We start from the raw sequence: 7,510 nt of genomic DNA on the forward strand, positions 1-7,510 counted from the left end.
CCAAGTTGCGGGCTCCTGTGTCCCTGGCAGGCCACCGTGCAACTCCAGGCGCACCTTGCTTGCACACACAGTGGCAGCTCCAGCTGCATCTTGTTCACGTGTACACAACAGCAACTTCAGTTACAGTTTGCGTGGCTCTGGTGAGTAACGTCTGAGGGGGGGCAGTGCCTGATGGGGTGGCTGTGAGGGGAGCTGTGGCAATTGTGAAATTTCATTTGGACACCACTACTCTATGCTATAACACAAGTGAATAACTTATCCTGAAATCAAATGTATGTACATCCAAGCAGTCTCTTTGATTCCATGGTTCTACAGAATGGGCCTTGGTTCAATAGGAAACAAAACCTGTTCTTCAAAGGAAATCAAGCTGGTCTGCAAAGAGTTCTCCAACCATCCATCTTGGAGATGCAATACTCAAAAGAACCTTCTGCAAGGGACAGATGGACAAAAGGACAGTGTGCTGCCTTCCTAGAATCAAAACACCAGAGGTCACTCTAAGACTGAACAGGCTTCTGAATTTGACACATGAGGATCTACTGGTGATTGCCCATATTGGCAAGAATGACACTGTATTGAGGGACATCTTGCAGGATCAAATTATCTCCTTATTTTTTTCAGGAATAAGGAGTGTTTCTAAAATGAGGGGGGTGGGGTCTTCCCCCCCAAAGGAACCCCGTCTACACAGATGGTTTTGCTTTTGGAAAAGTCTCTTCCAGAAACATGATCGCATGAGATTATGCAAATGAAGTGTGAGATTTGTAAATCAGCCTTCATTTGCATTTTTGCTCTCCCTCATTTGCATTTCTCCTCCAAAAGAGGAATTTAGCATAGACATGACCAAAGAGAGAGATCTATTTAACTTAACAAAGAGAAGGTTATGAGGTGACCAGAATGTAGCTGATAAGTGTTTACTTTAACAATGGACTACTCAATCTGGCAGAGAAAGCTGTAACAGGATCCAATGAATGGAGGTTGAAACTAGAGAAATTCAGACTTTGTTTCCTAAGGAATTATTTAGAGAAAGTTCTCTGGCCTGAGGTATACAGGAAGTTGGACTGGGTGATCACAGGGATCCCTTCGGACACTAGAATCTACAACTCTATATCAGTATTGATAATATAGAGAACAAATCTCCCCTTCCATGGAGAAACCCACAGGAAAGATTCCTGAGGGACAGAAAAACTTTGAGATTCACCTCACAGTGTTTACTGTAATTCATATTCTCCAGGGGACTTGGAGACCATAGAATGGGAAGAGGATGCACTGTATCTCTGATCTTCATGCTTCTCCACTAGTCCCCTTCTGCCTGGCAGTGTGGCTTCTTCAGGGAGCATATAACAATTAAGTAGATACCCAGAGGACAATCAGTAGCAGAATTAAAAAGATAAAGTCGTTGATACAGTTCTGAGCTATACCACCTCTCCTGGAATTCTATGCAGAAATGAGTGAGAGCTTGCAGGTGAGATCACCATGACCAGTCTCATACTCCTCCTTTCCCCTCCACTTCCCATTTCCAGACCTCTGAGAATCCCTTCCACAGGAAGCAAGGGGAGGCAGCTTCTGCAGAGATGACATTGCATGTCTCACTACCTTCTGGGAAGGGAGAATATGGGGTGATGATATGAAGAACACATACACTTGCAGGTTCAGGGAGTTGGACCATTCTAATGTCAATAAAACTGTGAGTTTGTCTATTGTCTTATCCAGCGTGCAAACTCCCATCTTCTAGATGTAACAACTACTTCATTCTCCCTGCTCTGGAAACTTTTTTACTTAGAAAGAATTGACTAAGTAGAGGAAAACCCTCTATTTGTCACTTGGAATCACAATGGGAATCAAGAATTTAGAAATAAATCAAATTCTGTTAACATTTGCACTACACACAATTGTTTCTTCACAAAACATAAACATTTTTGATTAAACACCACACTTGCTTAGATGAGAAAATGGGTTTTGGTATATTAGCTATGAAACAAATTTTCCAAAGAGCACATGTGAAATAGAGAACATGTTTTCTGATCATCAGGAACAGTTGTCGGGGGAGGAAAGGAGACTTAATGCCAAATTTCTCATCAAATAATGACGGATGATGTGTGACTTTCCCAATAATGTATGGTGACTGTATCTTGAACACTGCTGACAGAGTATGCACCATATGGAATTATTTCAAATCCTACCCTTCGACTGTTCTTCATCAACATCTGCCTGAAAGCCAGATAAATTAACTCAGCTTCCTTGCATATTTTCACCCTAACAAAGGGCTGAATGCTGCTGAATGTTGAAGGCTAGAAACATTGCCTTTCATAAGCTATGTCTACACGTGTATGCTATATCGAAATAGCTTATTATAAGCTATTTCGATGAATAGTGTCTACACGTCCTCCAGGGCTGGTGCCGTCGACGTTCAGTGTCAATGTTGGGCAGCACTACATTGAAGTAGGCGCTGCAGGGGAGCGTCTACACGCCAAAGTGGCCCACATCAAAATAAGGGTGCCAGGAACAGCTGCAGACAGGGTCACAGGGCGGACTAGCACTTCCCGGGCAACAGCAAGCCACTCCCTTAAAGGGCCCCTCCCAGACACACTTGCACTAAACAACACAAGATCCACAAAGCCGACAACTGGTTGCAGTCCCTGTGCATGCAGCATGGATCCCCAGCTGCAGCAGCAGCAGCCAGAAGCCCTGGGCTAAGGGCTGCTGCACACGGTGACCATAGAGCCCCACAGGGGCTGGAGAGAGCGTCTCTCAACCCCTCAGCTGATGGCCGCCATGGCGGACCCCGCTATTTCGATGTTGCGGGACGCAGATCGTCTACACGTGCCCTACTTCGACGTTCAATGTCGAAGTAGGGTGCTATTCCCATCTCCTGTTGGGGATAGCGACTTCGACGTCTCGCCGCCTTACGTCGATTTCAACTTCGAAATAGCGCTCACCATGTGTAGATGTGGCGGACGCTATTTCGAAGTTGGCACGGCTACTTCGAAGTAGCCGGCTCGTGTAGACGCGGCTATAGAGTGTTAAAGATGGATTACTAAATCTTGGCTAATAAAGAGATTGTTATGGCATTTTTATCCATGGATTTGCCACTACTGAATATCTCAAAGTACTCAAGATGATCCAGTCGTTCCACAAAGACATGAGAGGAACCATCCAATATGACGGCGCATTATCGGATGCTTTCAGAATCAGGAGTGGCATCAAACAAGGATGCGTGCTTGCTCCAACATTGTTCGGGATCTTCTTCACACTCCTCCTGAAGCATGCCTTTGGATCTTCAACAGAGGGCATCTTGCTGCACACAAGATTTGATGGGAAACTGTTTAACCTTGCAAGGCTGAAAGCTAAGTCTAAGGTGCGAGAAGTCCTCATCAGAGACATGCTGTTCGCAGACGATGCTGCTGTAGTGTCTCACACAGAAGACCAGCTTCAAAAACTACTGGATCAGTTCTCCAAAGCGTGCAAGGACTTTGGGCTTACCATCAGCCTAAAGAAGACAAACGTACTCGGTCAGGATGTTGCTGAATCCCCATCAATCAGCATTGACAACTATATGTTAGAGGTCGTCCACGAGTTCGTTTACCTCGGGTCCACCATCACTGACACCCTGTCGTTGGACACTGAGCTAAATAGGAGGATTGGAAAAGCAGCCACAACTCTGTCCAGACTCAGCAAGAGAGTGTGGAATAACAACAAGCTGTACACTCACACCAAAATGCAAGTCTACAGAGCCTGCATCCTCAGCACCCTCCTTTATGGCAGCGAGACTTGGACCCTGTATGCCCGCCAGGAAAAGAGGCTGAACGTCTTCCACTTGCGCTGCCTCAGGCGCATCCTTGGAATATCATGGAAGGACAGAGTGACCAACACCGCTGTCCTCGAGCAAGCTGGAATCCCAACCATGCACACCCTCCTCAGGCAGCATCGACTCCGCTGGCTTGGCCACATCCACAGGATGAATGATGGAAGGATTCCAAAAGACATCCTGTATGGTGAGCTAGCCTCTGGCAAAAGACCTCCCGGACGCCCCCAGTTGCGCTACAAAGATGTCTGCAAGAGAGACCTCAGAGAGGTAGACATCGAGCTGGACAACTGGGAAGAACTAGCAGATGACCGCAGCAGATGGAGGCAGGGGTTACACAAGGGCCTTCAGAAGGGCGAGATGAAGATCAGACAGCTAGCAGAGGAGAAGCAAGTGCACAGAAAGCACAATAAGGACTTGCCAGACACCCACTACATCTGCAAGAGATGCAGCAAGGACTGTCACTCTTGTGTGGGTCTTCATAGTCACAATAGACGCTGTAAATGAAGTCCTCAATTGACACTTTAAAGGGCGCGATCCATAGTCTATGCAGACTGAAGGATGCCTACTACTACTACTACTACTACTACTATGTTCTCAAGGAGAAAGGGACAATGAAATACTAAGAAGAAATATATATGATGAATATTCAAATATTACAATCCTTAAGGGGCAAAATGATTAAACGTGAAAATTTTGATTTTTGTGTTTAGATCCAATGTTGTAATTCTTTCATTTTGTGAATAACCATTCCACACAATTGAATTCAGTGAAATCAGAGGATCTGGCTTTAAAAGTGTGAGCCCCTTTCTAGTTTGTTGAATGTTCTATGTTTTCTGTGCAGATGCAATGGATCACGCAAAGAATGTCACAAAGGAGTAGCAATGCATATTAAATTTTACTGGCCCTGGTAATTCCACCAAAAAGTCCTACTAAGAAAAATCAAAATGTAGAAGTTTGAAGAAATAACTTCATGCTAAAGAGGCAAAGCAGGAACTGTAACTTTCCCATAATCTCCTTTAGATAATCTTGAATCTTGGAAATATCACAAAAGAAATGTGAGTGCCTGGGAACAAACACACAAAGATGAGTATAGATAAGTATTTGTATAATCTACTGCTTATCTATTACAAATCTTGAAAAATGTAACTATACTTTTCACATATGCAAATATGTGCATGTGTTTTGTCCCCCGTCCCTATGCCAAAGGACAAATGGACACAAATCAGACATTAGGAACTTGAACGGACATAAACAGGTAAGTGAGCACTTTAACCTGGCTGGACGCTCCATAAATGACTTTAAGATTTGTGTTTTACTACAAAGAGATTTTAACACCAGATTACAGAGGGAGACATTTGAATTGGAATTCATTTGCAAGTTTGATATATTTCACCAGGGACTTAACAAGGATCTCAGTTATCTTACCCAATAAGAAGACAATTTCCCCACCTTTGATATTCGTAAGGATGGCAGATGTCCCACTTGATTTACTCTTCCCAGAAGTTCCTCTCCGCCCCCCACTCCTTGCTTTTTAATTTTTGTATTTAGCTGATTCCTTGGTTCTTTCTCAGTTCTGCACCAGAATCTGAGGAAGTGGATCTTTCCCATGAAAGCTCATTTCCTAATAAATACAATTGTTTGTCTTTAGGGTGCTACATGACTGCTTGCTTTGTTTTATGAAGCTAAAAACTAACATGGGTACCCAGCGGAGACTGCTGGATATTATGCTGTTTTGCTGGCTTTTGGCTTTCTTTGCTATGTTGGTTACACTGGAGTCGGTACTCTGGAGAAGACACACTGCTGCACCTCTGAGACTGTAAGCCACCTCTACTCTGTTCCTATCTGGAACTGTTCCAGGATCTGAACTTTGGTGTGGGGGCTGTAGTTGTATGGCAAAGGGCTGCCCTCTGGGTTATGGAGCTGCTTGAAATCTCTATAGCACAGCATGGTGCTGTGCAGCCAGTGACACATTCTCCCACCCTGTGCCCGGACTTTTGAGGACTTTATAGCTGACCTCTGCACCCGGGAAATTCTCCTTCAGCTCAAATATGTTTTTACTCTGCTCTAACCCTTTTACCAGGTGTACAGCAACCACTATTCCCTGTAAGCTGAGCAACTGGGCAGCCACCCAAGAGAGATTCAGGTGCCGCCCAGCTAATTTGCAGAGCGCCTACAGCACCCATACCTGGCAGCATATCTTTCTATTGGTGCTGCACATCCTCATATACCTTAGTGCACACAAAAATTTTATTCCGCCCATAGATGGAAAAAATTAGAGGGACCCCTGACAGTGACTGTTATGAGGGTGAGGGTCTTATTCTCCTTTTCATTGTACTGATTTTTAATAGTTGTTTATCACAGTTATACTCTGCCCATCTCCATTTCGTTACCTGGTTTTGGGGACTCAGCTCATATATATAGTTTTAGTTCAGCCATGTTACTGCTAGTTTGAATTCTTCTCAGAGAATACAAGTTATTCTATTACTGACTTCTTTTCTTCCTCTTCATTGCTGTGGACTGTAAAGGCTGCGGTATGAAATTTAAAAATATTATTTTAAAATTAATCTTTTATAGTTAAAGCAGCTGAAAAATACAACATCTGAAACCAGTGAATAGATAAGCCATTTGACACCAATAAAAGCTTTAACTTACACTATTTTTGGAATAAACCTAGGATCTGGGCTGACAGCTAGCGTGCCATGTTTCAGCTTGATGCAAATTTGAAAGGTCCATGATGAAAACAGCTGAAAAACTGGAAGATTATAATGAAAACCTCATCTTAAGTGACACTCAAAGTATACAGTAGTTAAGCAACAATATTTATGATACTATACATCAAACATTTGTAAGATTTAAAGTAATCTTCTTTAGAATGGTTTTACCAAGAATGTGTCTGTCATATGCATGGTTGTAAAATAGCACGACTTAACTTGAATGAATAAAATTACATATTAACTTGGCGACACCACTGACTTTGAAGGGAGATAGAAAAACACCAATTGCTATATTCATGCCTCTAGGTGCACATGAAATACCAAGACACTTTGTAATATTAGCTGAAAATAATGGAGCCTTTAGAGCATATATACAGGCTGCCAAATTGTCGATAGCCCTTCCAAGGGTGAGCAAGTGAAATGGAGAGAAGTTGGGTCCAGGACCCTCCAAACGCTCCTTGCAGCCTGGAATAGGGTCAGTCACGTGTTTGTGATGCCAAAAAAGCAGACCTACTTGTTTTTAGAAGGGCCTAACTCTCCTGTATTTGGGGACCCTCCACACTGACCTTTTCCATCAGCAGCTGCCAGCTGGACAGCATTTGGCTGCCACATCAATGCCACTTCCCTGGGGATCCGGGGCTGAGGGTGGGTGACTGCTGCGTCCCTGGGGCTGCAGGGGAGGGCTGGTGGCTGCTGCTTCCTGGCGGGATGTGGGGGAGGGGCACCATCAGCTTTCCCAGGGCTGGGGAGGGGGGAGGGCCAGCAGCTCCCTCTTTCCCAGGGCTGCCAGGTCGGGGGGGGGGACACCAGCAGCTGCCACTTCCCTGGGACTGAGGGGAGGGCACGGCACCAGGGGCTGCTGCCTCCTTCCCAGCTCCCTGGGGTTTGGTGGAGCCAGGAGGAGCAGCCCCTCCCCCACACATCTCCCTGTCCTGTATTTGGGACAGGGATATATGGTCACCCTAGTGTGGAACCTCTGTGACAGTGTTCCCAT

At 44.7% G+C, this 7,510-nt stretch overlaps 1 long non-coding RNA gene across 1 annotated transcript; it reads right to left on the reverse strand.

Moving 5' to 3' along the window:
• Positions 1-4,700: 4,700 nt before the first annotated feature.
• Positions 4,701-6,556, reverse strand: LOC142015587 (uncharacterized). Its single transcript, XR_012646195.1, has 3 exons — positions 6,455-6,556; positions 6,193-6,328; positions 4,701-4,865 (listed from the first exon to the last, which is right to left on the reverse strand). It is a non-coding gene; the product is annotated as an uncharacterized LOC142015587 (long non-coding RNA).
• Between the last annotated feature and the right edge of the window lie 954 nt (positions 6,557-7,510).

Source organism: Carettochelys insculpta, chromosome 7 (assembly GCF_033958435.1).
Source record: "Carettochelys insculpta isolate YL-2023 chromosome 7, ASM3395843v1, whole genome shotgun sequence".
Taxonomy (NCBI): Eukaryota; Metazoa; Chordata; order Testudines; family Carettochelyidae; genus Carettochelys; species Carettochelys insculpta.